The sequence below is a fragment of the Alligator mississippiensis genome, chromosome 1, assembly GCF_030867095.1.
Source record: "Alligator mississippiensis isolate rAllMis1 chromosome 1, rAllMis1, whole genome shotgun sequence".
Taxonomy (NCBI): domain Eukaryota; kingdom Metazoa; phylum Chordata; order Crocodylia; family Alligatoridae; genus Alligator; species Alligator mississippiensis.
This window is the reverse complement of record NC_081824.1, coordinates 274,367,535-274,379,696: the sequence shown is the minus strand read 5'-3', so window position 1 is coordinate 274,379,696 and position 12,162 is coordinate 274,367,535. Positions and strand designations below refer to the sequence as shown.

The 12,162-nt window shown below is 41.3% G+C and overlaps 1 long non-coding RNA gene across 2 annotated transcripts in view; it reads right to left on the bottom strand.

Moving 5' to 3' along the window:
- Nucleotides 1-5,017: 5,017 nt before the first annotated feature.
- LOC132247715 (uncharacterized) overlaps nucleotides 5,018-12,162 on the bottom strand; it is a 28,821-nt gene continuing 21,676 nt past the window's right edge. Inside the window, exons 1-3 of one of the 2 annotated variants that reach the window (XR_009459042.1) lie at nucleotides 11,502-12,017; nucleotides 10,298-10,991; nucleotides 5,018-6,521 (exon numbers count right to left, since the gene is read on the bottom strand). This is a non-coding gene — a long non-coding RNA (uncharacterized LOC132247715). Of the gene's footprint in view, nucleotides 6,522-10,297; nucleotides 10,992-11,501; nucleotides 12,018-12,162 lie in introns of those variants that run through there. The other variant, XR_009459041.1, reaches the window with a different exon arrangement.

Here is a 12,162-nt window from a genome sequence, read left to right as displayed (position 1 = left end):
AAACTTATGTACAGAAGAAATGGCAAGCACAGCCCTTTGGTTCTCTCAATGTCCTGTGGCTGTTATATGAACCCCCCATGATGGGTAAGAACTTTTAAGGAGCAGAAATCAGAGAGCACTCACTTTCTCCACTCCTGTATATGTATCTCTAATCCAATAATGGCCCTATTCAGTTCTCAAACTGTATTAAAAAAATAATTATCTCCTCTGGCAGAGATGAAATTATGATTCTTTCCCCTTTAACTACCTGTTAAAGGGGAAAGAATCATAAACAGGCATATCAGACCAGATTCTGCTCCCCCTTTCATTTAAAAGTAGTGGAGCTATTGAAGATTTATACCTTTTTGACTAGAAACATAATTGGATCTACAGTCACTTCCATGAGACAGTTTTCTCATTAAAAGGAGGAGAGTGAACAGATTCAGGACTCCACAACTGATTCTCCAAATTCTGTTACTTCAGATCTCTATATAATCCTGAGCCTATAAAGACAAATTACCCATTCAGATCAATAGATTTGCCAAAATTTGGACTGCAGGAATCATACCAATGCCTGCAGCAGGCTTCAGGTCTGATGCATTTTTGCAGTCACAGGGAACAATGGTCTGGCAGAAGTGATCCTAAATTACAGACAACGGGCTCTAATTTTAGGACTCAGGAATTTTAGTCATAATAAAAATGATATCTAGTGGCCATGTAAATTGCTTAATTTATGGATAGAAATAGGAGCTACAACATTCGGGTGTCATTTGTTTATGGAGCGGTGAACTATTAAGTTGGACAAGGGAGCTCATTTTGCAGATTGAGATTTAGTGATTAACTGTGAAGCCCTCATTTAACTTCTGAGCCTGTAAAATTCAGTGATCTTGAAATCTCTGTAATTGGAGACAACTGTTTTGGGGGGCTGTTTCTGCAGCTCTCAGTCTTGTAAGCAATTATTTGGTGAATAACCCCATTTAGGAGTGTTCCCAAACCTTGACTGGAGAGTTATTATTAGCATTTTGAGCCTTCACTTTTCCTCCTAGTATTCAGCACAACCTGTGAAAAGAATTCAGGCCTGATATCTAGAAAACAATCCTTTATTTCTGTCTCCATATTACATATTGCTCTTATTGCAAGGGTTGTTGTAATATTCTGTGCCTATAAAGCATGTATATATTGTAATTAAAAAGAAATACTTTTGTATTGATGAAAACCCAGTTGTTCCTTCAAACGAAACTGTAAAGACTTGTCTTCTCTACCAATTAAGAATCAGCAGAATAAGGGTTTTAACAGGCCTCTTGGGAAACTTGTCTTTTGTATCTATGATAAATACATGATTATAAGGACAAATTATATGAGCAGCAATAATTTCCTAGTAATGCGATCATTAAAAGCCCACACAACTGCAATGCATCAATATTAATTGGGAACAGATGATCATTTTAGTGACATGTTCAAGTCATTATCCATATTTCAGTACTTCATGAATACCTGAATAGTCTTAATTAAGTGATTTTTTAAAGGATTCTCTTTTCAATGATCCTTCTGTGAGTGTTTATTTAAAAGTTAGGAAAAAGAAGACTAGAGAATGAGTTGCAAGCATTGGAAGTAGCTGTGGTTAAAAACTTGATTAAAAAAATAATAGTTTGGTTCTTTTGGCTTTAATTTAGCAGCTACAACAACTGTTTTACAAGAACAATGAGCTAAGTGATGCCTGTTAACCATAGTCCATAGTCAGAATCAATGAAGAACATTTCTTCCTTGGAGGGGAGCACATCTGGTCCTCGAAGGGCAAGCAGCCTGTTCCACCTCCTGTTTCAGTTTCATAGCAAAGCTTAGCCCAGAGGTGGAGCCATGGCACTCCCTCATTTCTTTTCCTCATTTACAGAACTTGCCACATGGGAAATGGATCCAATAACTTTCCTGCGTGTGTCTCTCTCTCTTTCTCTTTAACTCTCATATGATCATTGCTAAGGGGAGGATGAAGCCTTATGTCTTTTTGAAGAATTGTATATCCATGTAAGCTCCAGCTTTACCAAGAAAAAGAGAAGTCTAACACAAATTATCAATTAGGAACCATACTCATCAAATATACTCCTCTTGCTATTTAGAGGAGCTGAGTACCCACAGCTTCCATTGATGAAAACAAGAATAGCAGTGACTCAAGATGGAGGAAGAAGAAAGTGAATCAGTCATATGATGCATATTGATACTATTGTATTACATATTATTCTGGGCTGGAAAAGTTGTTCATATTTTAGAAAGTGGACCGACAAGTTTTGTTCATGCCCTCCATAGGGGTAATTAGGCAAATTCTTTGTATTCTCTTTGTGCATGTTAGCAGAGACAGAAAAAAGTCTAGAAATATATCGTCATTGTGCTTATATAAATATGCACCAAGTACAATAAGTAGGGCTGATACAAGCCAATGTCATTGTCTAAGCAGAAGGTATTAGATATAGAAATAAAGTTAGGTAAAGGCAATTAACTTTTAAGAACCAAACCACATGGGCAATACACTGGTCATGCCTATACATTCAATAATGCACTTTTCCTAAAGCTCATTACATTTAGTACCAGCAAAACAAGGGTATGTATACATGAGTCAGGAGACTGCTCCAATGTGCTGAAATTCCAGTGTGTTGAAGCAGACTCGATTAATCAAGTCTCCTGGAGTGGGGCAATTACCACACTCCAGCGTCCACCTGCACCTCTTGTATCAGTGTTCCTCCTATTAAAAATGGTGGTAGGGGCGCTTGAACTAAAGCTCAAGCCCTACCCCACCCAGGTCACATGTAAAAGTGTCCTGAGGTAGTAAATTAATGTACATTAGGCTGCCCTAATGTGCACTAGTACAAGCACATGTTTTTTAGGTTATGCTTATTTTACTGCACATTAGCATAATAGCACGGTTTTCACGCATCTCTTTAATGCACAGTAAAATTGTCTACTGCGCATTAAAGTGCATGTGTAGATGCACCCACTGTCTTTTACTATCTCCCCTCTGAGCAGGAATGACAGTCAAGATAAGCTATTTTCATATAAAAATCAATGGCAGTATTAAAGTGTTAACAAAATGAATGTGCTTACACACAACTATATATTTTATAATAATGAAAACCCTATATTGATGTACTGCTAAGCTAATGAATATGAATACTCAGAGGTCAGAAAATGAGAATGTCAAAAGTAGATAAACTGCACAAGTGTTTAATTAAGAAATATATAGTAATGTATATGCAAAAAAGGGCAGATTACCTATGTATCTGTATTCATGGAGTGAAAGTGACTGCATAGTCTGAGGTTAGGGTATTTGTTGGGAGAGATGGGTGAAGATAACTAAGTTCCAGTTCCTGCTACAATGTACAATGTTCTGGTAATTACTAGAGCTGCTATTATCAAGTATTACAAATCTGAAGTCTTTCAAGAGGAATAATATGTACATACCTCCTTGTCTGTAAACCTTGTGTTATATTGTTTTTAAAAATCTATACTAATAAATTGGAACATGAGCAGAAATAATTTACAAATAATAAAGTTGCTGTGTATGTGTATATGTAGACACACACACACACATACACCCTTTAATATTTACATAGAAATGTACAAATCTGGCATCAAATCCCCCCTTGCCTTTAATACTGCAGTAATTGGAGAGTACTGTAGTATGCAATTTTCAAAAACATAACTAAAAATCTTTAAGGTTTTAGTTCTCTTAATGCCCAGTAGAAATTAATTGCCTTATTAATTACCTAAAATAGAAATAGCAGAAAATATTCTGATCTCATGTCCTTTGGGGTTTTTTGTTTGTTTTGTTTTGTTGGTTTTTTTTTGGGGGGGGGGGTTAATTTAATGTAGTTAGTTGTCTGGGTTTGCTAAATACTCTTTCCTCACTTCCTGCAAATCTAGAATCATAGGCAACATGCATTGCTGCACCTTTTCATATAAGCTTCCAAGATGGAGGAATCCCCACAGGGGAAAATAATTCATGTTCACTATTCATTTACTCTCACAATGGACTCATTGGACAGTTCAGTGTTTTATCTTTAATTTGCAAAGGGAAAACCAAGGAAGGGAAGTCATGGACTTGCTCAAGAGAAAGATCTTGTATGAAAATTTATGATGAAATTAAGTGCCCTCTAGACACCCATTCCTTGGTGATCACTATTCAGCATGATCAAAACTTTCAGTTTCAGTCCTTCCAAACTCTCACTGAAGTCAAACTTGGAAGGGTACAGCCTTCTGAACTTGCTGCTAATAATGACTAAGTATTATTTCACACACACACACCCTACTCAGGTTTATCAATTATGAAAAGAAAAGAAAAAAAATCATAATTAGAGGAATATTTTGGACAGAATTACTCCTACTTAGATTATATCATTGAAAGTCATTCTTGGTTCAGAAATGGTATTTAAAGGTCTGTTTTGGGGAATTGGCTTATAGGTATGGATATGTGCATTATAAGGGTCCAAGATAGGCAGCAGGGATTAATTAATTTCTAGGAAGCTTGGGTCTCACACACAAAGTTTCTCATAGCCCTGAAAGCAGTCTAACACAACAAGGATGGACATAGCCTGAGAATTGAGGGGGCATATACCATACTGTCTAACACAAGGGCAACAAGGCTGGGAACCGAGGAAGTATGTACCATACTACCCATAACATGTGATAAGTGGCATCAGCTACAAGGCCTCAGAGCAGGGGAACATGAGTCCTGGTTTGGGGGGAACAGACCAAATTAGGAGAAGGCCCGGAAGGCTATGTGGACATGTGACCACAGAAAGACAACCAACCAGTGGTAGCCATGGATGAAGAGTCATCAGGAGACATCAAGAGGGAAGAATACAAGAGCAGAGGTTTGAGCGTAACAGAGGGTCCCTCCCTGTCCATCCTTTTGTCTTGTCTCTCCCCACCCCCATCCCTGTCCCCTGTTGCTAGGATTATGTGAAAACTGCATGTATCAGCTTCCCAATTTAAAAGTATGAAATTCTCCAGCATCCCAGTACTGGTATATCTATGGGATATGGTCACTGATAACTAGTTCCTAATGAAAAAGTAGCAGCAGCTTTATACATCACTCAAAATATACTGAGATTCAATAATATCAAATCCTATTTCTCTGAAGCTGGGAATTGGTTTGCCTTACCTGTTGTTAATAATCAAACATTCACAAGAAATAGCATGCCATCCATTTGAACTTTAATAACAAGGGAATTTTAATAGGAGATAAAATAAATTGGTTAATGTTACAAGGCGAGAGGGCTATTCTTTGCTTGAACTCTTTGTGCTGACTAAGCAGAGCCCACTTATTTCACAGATATATGGTTCTATCCATTTGAGTTGAAATCTCAGGAAAGAGTTCAGTATTAATTCCCTGAAGTCAAATCAGGATACAGCACAACTTGTTTTTCTTTGATTCCTATCCAAGCTTATCAGTTTTCTCAGTTTGTCTTTTCAAATTCAATCTGTTTCTATAATACCAATTTTGCTCTTTGTGAATCACTAGACTCATCCAGTTCTTTAAGCCTGAAGAATGTAAAAAAAAAAGTTTAAATCATTTATTTAAAATACTATTACAGAATTCATCAAATTAATAATTCAGTAAGTATTATTCATCCATTTTTACCACCAAATACGCATTAAATCTAGTCTGAGATGTCATTACAATGCCACAGTTGGCTGTCAAACAGCATATCCATGTCAGTAATCCCTAGTAAATGTACAAGTCCTTGAAGAGGATTATGAGAAATCCCAGATAGATTTGTACACAGTGGGGGCAAGACAGCAAGATGGTAGATTAAGTTTCACTTTGACAAATGTATTCCATTGCACATTGAAGCGTATTTTCAAACTTTTTATTGGCCAAAGGTCTCCTAATCAGTAGGGTTCTCTGAGGAACCAGGCTTAGGCATCACTGTGGAAAGCTCATTGAAGATTCATGCAGAGTGTGGCAGCCACTCAGAAAGATAACAGGATGACTTATAAATGATACAAACTGGCATGCTATTTATTCTACTCAACAGTGGGATGGAATGTCACTATATGTTCATTTCAGTTTCTCCGTTAGTAAAATGAAGAAATTCCTGCATGTCTCACAAGAAGTTAGGGTAATTATTTTGTACAGCAGTTTAATTGGATTTCATCTTCTCTACTTTAAGCAAGAATAATGATCATGTTTACTGGTCATTAGCACTCTGGGGCTGAAGTATAGTGGTAAGGTATATTGGGTGTCTATTCTTTTTAAAAAGCCATTGAAAATAGAGTTTCAAAATGGACATGAAATGTGCTCTTTAACTAGCCTGAAAGAGAGCCTCCATTTCCTTGGCTGATGAACAGAAATATCTTCACCCTTGTGGGGTGACATATATATCTGAGTTGACTGTTTCACATCTGCTGATCATTTGCAATGTCACAGAAACAGCCAGATGTGCAAATATAACTAGGTTCACAGTACAGGTTGCATGGGATTTCCCATTTACTGGAAAAACAGTTCTTGTCTCAAAATAATTCTTCTTCTTCTTCTTTTTCTTCTTGAGCTGTTTGGGTGAAAAACATATGACAAGTATTTATGAAAGTTTATGAATTTAGGAATTACATTTTGCTTGCACAGTATGGCATTTTAGCAGCATTATTATTATTCTGTATTACTGGTTTTACTAAGATTTGCCACATTTTTTCTACTGTGGGAGTGTTTTTACCAACTTTGACTTTGTGCTTATGTTGTATTAACTTTGAATTGTGTTACTATTTTTAATTAATTTGTAAGCTGAATTCTCAGCACTGATGCAGCATGGCTATTTGTTAGCGGAAACGAGAAATGTCTTTGATTTCAGGGCTTGACCTAGGTGGATGTTTTGTCCCTATGTTTAATTCTTGTTGGGTGGTCATATGAAGAAGTGACTGATAACATGAGCTGGTAAACACCATCAGGTTGACTGTGCGAACATTCCTAGAGCATCTTTCCTCTCTCAGCCTCTTGCCAGCCTGTTCTCATTATCCACACAATCTCTTAGTATATCACTAACCTAGTACAAACACTTTGGTTAGTCGCCATCTCTCCCACTCCCTCTCCCACCCCCTCCCCCGCCCCCTCCCTCACTCCCTCTACATGTGTGTATGTGTGTAAGGCTAAATCTTTGAGGCATCAAGGAAAATGTGGGAGACAGGTAACTTCATACAATATGAGACAGCTTTCTTTTCTCTTCTTGTGCAAGCCTACCTCGATTGGCAAAACCAACCTGTATAACTGTAACAGGTCTTTGGCAAAGGGCAAAACCCAAACTAAGTGCATTCCTTGAATGAAAGTGTTTTAACCTGGAAGCAGTATGTAATTATAATTTAGAAATGTTCCATAACAGGAGAAAGAAGAAATTGGGAGGTAGTCCCTGAGTTTGGTAGTAACAGCTAGTTAGAGTGACAAAGAAAAGGTCTATAGAAGTTTCCTACTGCTCCACAATAAAGTTCATTGTTTCATTCTCATTTATTGTATGCCTGTATTTATCAAACCCAGTGATCAGTAGCAAACTCCAATCCTTTGTGTAGACCAGAAAGATAGAAAATGAGACTTATATACATTTTTCCTGATAGGAAGCAGTACTTCCCTGGCTTTTCCCTTTAAAAAACATATCATCATCCTACATGGACACAAACATAGATGTCCAGGTCAAATATTATTTCTACAATATTTTATTTGGGATATTTTATCTGAATCTAGTTACAAAATGTATGTGTGAGACCTGTAATGGGGACAGAGCTTTGGGAAACTGTCTTACCATCTGCAGTGGTACCTTGACAAATAGTGTATCAGGATTGGAGAGGTCTTTTTTCTGTCTTTCATTGACCACATGTACCACTTTGAAATACTATGTAAACAGAAGCCTCTACTTTTCTTTAGGGGAGAGCCTACTGGACTGGGAAACAGAGCACTGAATTGAATCTTAGCAGATATAGGTCTACCTTTGGCTTACTGAATGATATTAGGGAAGTATGTTTACATCTCTTTGCCTCTGCCTATCTATCAACTGGGAATGATACTACTTAACTCCTTGTTAAAAAAAATAATAGATCAACTGATTGAAGTATGCTACTATAATTTATCTGTAGTAATTTTTTTTTCTGTAAAGCAGAGTGAAATCCTAGCTATGTAACAGCAACTTATTATTTTATAATGTTTTTAGTTTAACCAGGTTGTGATGGCCAGAACCAAAGGGGTTAATGAGCAACTTGTAGCAAAAAAAGATCTGCTTCTTGAGAGCATCTGGTAATGGCATATAGTTAATATTGGCTAAGTCAAAACTTGCAAGATTGTTTCATGCAAACATATTACCGTTATGCTTCTGACAGACAGGATGTTAAAATTAACTGTCTGTACCAGTCATAGGACTAATATGGGCCCCAAGAAGCGGAACTAGAAAACAAAACTGCAAACTTTAGCTGATCTAACAATTTTTGCTTAAGGTCAGTAAAACTGACAAACCTGACCACAAGGTATAATTAACACATTCCAAAAAATTCCAAGTGGGTTGAATTTAGGCGGGGAAAAATGCTAATCTCAGACCCCAAAGTGATGTGGTGTAATTTGCTTATTGGGTAAACCCAAGTTTAGGCAGTAACCTATTATAATTATTTCTAACACCTTTTAACCCCATAGGGTAACAGCTGTAGGGTAAGATTGTGTGTGGCTCTAATGCCAACAGATTAGCATAGGACAGGATATAAAGGAACACGCACGTCAGGTGACCGGTAGGGAGGATGGAACAGAATGGTCATTGCTGTTTCAAGCCCGGACTCCAGACTCCCAGTGTAAGCAAGGACCAGATCCTGACTGAAGGATCTTCCCCACTGCTCCCTCCGACAGCGTGGATCAGGGATGCCCGACTTCGCTGGATCAACTTGACGTGTACCTAGCACTGAGGGACTATCGATAAGTTGCCAACCAAGTGGGAACTCTTTGTCAATTTGTCTGTCTGTTTTTATTATCACTGCCAATTTTTAACTTTTATTGCTATATTGTCTGTTTATTAGCTTAACCTTTTTATTAACTGTTATATGTGTAAACCATATTTTGCTGCATAAACATATTTTTGTTGCTATCTTGCTGCCATAAGTAAAATTTATCGTTACTGTTATAAGTGAAACTTGTCTTTGCTTCACTCCCAACTACGCCTCCTCGATCCCAAACCAAACAGCCCAGTGGCTGATAAAGTTGCAGCACCCAGTCAGCCTGCAACTAAATTGATACACTCACAGTGCCCAGCTGGCCTCTGACACCAGGTGAATAGTAAAGGTTGTGCATTTGAAGGTTCTTTCTAGTCCTCTAGCAAGGTTCTAAAATCTAGAAAGAACTGCTGTCTTACTACTTCATTTAATAAACAGAAGAAACTTCATCACCAGGTATTTTGAGGTTCTTGGTTGAGATTCCCCCCTGTCCTTCCTGTAAATCATTATTTATTTATTTATTTATTTATTTATTTATTTATTTATTTATTTAATTCATAGATTGTAGAGTCAGAAGGGACCACAATGGATCATTGTGTCTTTCCTGCCAGGGGCAGGGGGTCAGAGGACAGAGGTCAGATGACCCCAGCCAGGTGACTATCTAGCCACCTCTCGAAGACCTCCAAGCTAGGTGATAGCACCACCTCTTTTGGAAGCCCATTCCAGATCCTGGCCACCCTTACTGTAAAAAATTTCTTCCTAATATTTAACTTAAATCCACTCTCAACTAGTTTACACCCATTATTCCTAGTCACTCCCTTCAGCACCGTAGTCAACAGAGCTTCCCCTATTCCCTGTGTCCTTGGTGTTCCCCTCCTCCACCCCCAACTTAATAGTGGAAGAAGTATACTGTTCCTTAACATAGAGTGCTGCCCCCCCACCTTTTTTCCCCACTCTGTCATGCCTATACAACCTATGCCCCTCAAAGCCTACTGCCCAGTCATGTGTAGAATCCCACCATGTCTCAGTTAGTCTGATTAGGTCATATTGGGTGCTAGCAAGCAAGAGTGCAAGCTCCTCCTGCTTGTTCCCCATGCTCCTGGCATTTGTATAAAGACATTTTAGTTCCCCAAAGCAGGTTTTTGATGCCCCTGTGCCTTAATGGTGTGTGTTCCCTTTATTACTTACCTGGTGTGGTCTGGTGCCTTGTTTATGGCTTACCAACCCCTTAATACTTACCTGGTGCGATCTGGCATCTTGTTTGTGGTTTACCAACCCTGGGTTCTCTTCAACCACCAGTTCCCCGACCCCCATCAAGCCTAGTTTAAAGCTCTTCGGAGGAGATCAGCCAACCTGTGGGTGAACAGATACTTACCTCTGGGAGAGAGATGAAGATCACCATCTCCCAGGAAGCCTCCTCCCTGGAAGTGCTGGTCATGGCTGTAGAATCTGAAGCTCTCCTGAAGACACCAGCTCTGAAGCCACCAGTTGGCTTCCTTGATGTGGGCACCCTGGCATCTCCGGCTACAGCCAACTGGAAGGATGGAAGAAAATACAACCTGTGCTCCAGTCTTCTTGAGGCTGTCTCCCAGTTCATGGAAGTCCTTCATGATGCAGTCAGGGTTGGTCCTAGCTGCATCGTTGGTTCCCACATGGATGAGGACCATGGGGTAATAGTCAGAGGGCTTAATGAGAGCAGGAATTGCCTCAGTGATGTCCCTGATCTTAGCTTCATGCATGCAGGAGACTTCTCTCACCATAGGATCCAGTCAACAGATCGGCCTCTCAGTGCCTGTCAGGATCAAGTCTCACACCATGATCACTCAGCATTTCTTCTTCTGCCTGGGCAGTGATCCCCCAGCCTGCCCAGTAGAAGCTACAGGGACCACCACCTCTGCAGGAAAATGCTCCTCCTCTGTGTCCTCCATGGTTGTCAGGGCCCCATATCTGTTCCCCACATGCAATGGGGAAGCAGACACCGGGCCCCGTCACCTAGATCCATAGGCAACTGTCCTCCACTCCCCTGCTGCAGACTCCTCATGTGGAGTTTCACCCATTGGCATCTGGAGCTGTAAGGAATGGAAATACCCATCAATCACATCCTCATCATCCCTGATCCCCCTCAGCCTGCTCACTGCCTCCTGGAGTTCCCTCACTTGCTCCTCCAAGGCCCGAAGGTGGGCACATGAGGGACAGGTGAGGAGGCTCTCCCCCTTCCCCGATGGCAGGGTCACTGCCAGGCCACCCCTGCAGGCAGGGGGGCAGGGCTACATCTGAGTGGACACCTCAGAGGAACCACGGGTGGGCAGCACCATCTGAGCTACAGCTGCCTCCCCTGCTCTTACCTTAGCTGCTGAGCTTCAAGTCATCATTGCTCTTGCTAGGTGCACCTTCTTGTCGCTTACTCTTTGTGCACCCCCCTCGTGTAAACGCAGGCACGCCCTTACAGAGCATGCCTGTTTGCACACTCTGTTTGTGCATGGCTCGGGAGCACAGCTCCCTGCCCAGCTCAGCAAAGAGGGATCCGCAGGCTACTCCTCTGGATCCTCTGCAGCTGCACCAGCTCCTGCCCCACTTACCTTCAGTGGGTCAGCTGCTGCTGCTGCCCCTGCTGTTGCTTCTCAGCCTCTGCCACCTCAGGTACTTTGCAGGGGGCACACGTGTGCTGAGAGCCCGCACATGTGCCCAGTCAGCCTCCTCTCCCTCCTACTGCACCCAACTGCTGGGCGCTGAGTCAAACCGGGGCTTTTTTAAAACCGGCGGTTTGAATTTTCTCACAGTGGCCGAGCAGCCAATCAGGTGGCTGAGCAGTGGCCGAGCAGCCAGTCAGGTACCCCGGATTACCCGGAAGTGCCTGCCAGCTACCTCTCCACTCTCCCCTCCTGCTGGGGGGTCTCAGATCCTGGTGCTCCAGGGCAAGCCCCTAGGAGCAGCCTCCGAAGGGATCCCCTTTGTCACCCGGGTGAAGGATCCTCCCTACCTGGCTCCCTGTTTGCTCGCTCTGTTCGCGCGCGGCTCCCTGCCCGGCTCAGCAAAGAGGGATGCGGAGGCTTCCCTTCCGGATCCTCTGCAGCTGCACCAGCTCCTGCCCCACTTACCTTCGGCGGGTCAGCTGCTGCTGCTGCCCCTGCTGTTGCTTCTCAGCCTCTGCCACCTCAGGTACCATTGCAGGGGGCACATGTGTGCTGAGAGCCTGCACTTGTGCCCAGTTAGCCTCCTCTCCCTCCCACTGCACCCAAC